The following is a 1,048-nucleotide window of genomic DNA, read 5'->3' on the forward strand; positions in this document are numbered from 1 at the left end:
AAAATTGACCGTTAGCATGTTTCACAAAAATCCCATTTAATGAGCACTATTTTTGTCTAATGAAATTACGCAAGCGCGAAATCAAAGGTTATGATGCAATCCTGCCACGAATATTATAATGCAAATCCGCTCGTATGAATATAGAATAACAATGACAGTACTGAATGCTGTGATTCGCCGGATGGTAAGTCAAAAACCACGATCTACATCTTCAAACAATACCTATGACGCACTGCTAGCAAGACAACGACCTTTACAACAAATAACACTGTTTGTCACACGGAGTCATACGACACACACGAACACACACACAGAAACAGAAAATGGGAAATAACGAGAAATACGATTGCAAGTCAGTCGACTTCGTGGACTAAACCTCCGCTAGGCTTTGTTTGTGTGTGTGTCCTTTATTTGCAAGTGAAAGAAAAAGCATTTGAAAAAAATATAGTTTGATGTCTTTTTTAAACACGACTCCTGAGTCAGTAAACAACACACGTAAAAGCGACCATATAATGCTGAACGTAGAAATACGGAGATTATGATGGAGATTTTGTACGAACGAAAATAAACATACACGTGAAAATCATGCTCCATAGAGAACAACAGTCTCTCCGTAAACACACACAGCGCCTGCAAGTTCCTGTCCCTCTCTCTCAATCACTCTCTCGACGGTATTTTGCTCATAAAATCGTCTCAGCTGCCGATAGCCAGGCATCTCCGTTTTCGCAAAGTGTCAATCAGATTATATGTTAACCCCTTGAGATCGACTAGCAGGAATGCAATGGCTTTTTTATGTCCCATGCGGAAGTATACTTTTGGTTCAGTCCAAAGTTCGTCCTCGCACGCAGAGACTAATCAACGTAGAACCTCGTTTCAACTTCACCATGGTACAAAACAACACCTTTTTAAGACACCCACCCTCACACCCGATATAAAACCTTGATTTTGTTTTAAAGATGTTCTGTTAATAACCTCTGTTCTGCCTCCGTTTTGAGACCCCCCCCCCCCCCCCCCCTTAAATCAGATCTGATTGTTTTCTCTCAGATTT

This window comes from Littorina saxatilis, linkage group LG7, assembly GCF_037325665.1.
Source record: "Littorina saxatilis isolate snail1 linkage group LG7, US_GU_Lsax_2.0, whole genome shotgun sequence".
Classification (NCBI taxonomy): domain Eukaryota; kingdom Metazoa; phylum Mollusca; class Gastropoda; order Littorinimorpha; family Littorinidae; genus Littorina; species Littorina saxatilis.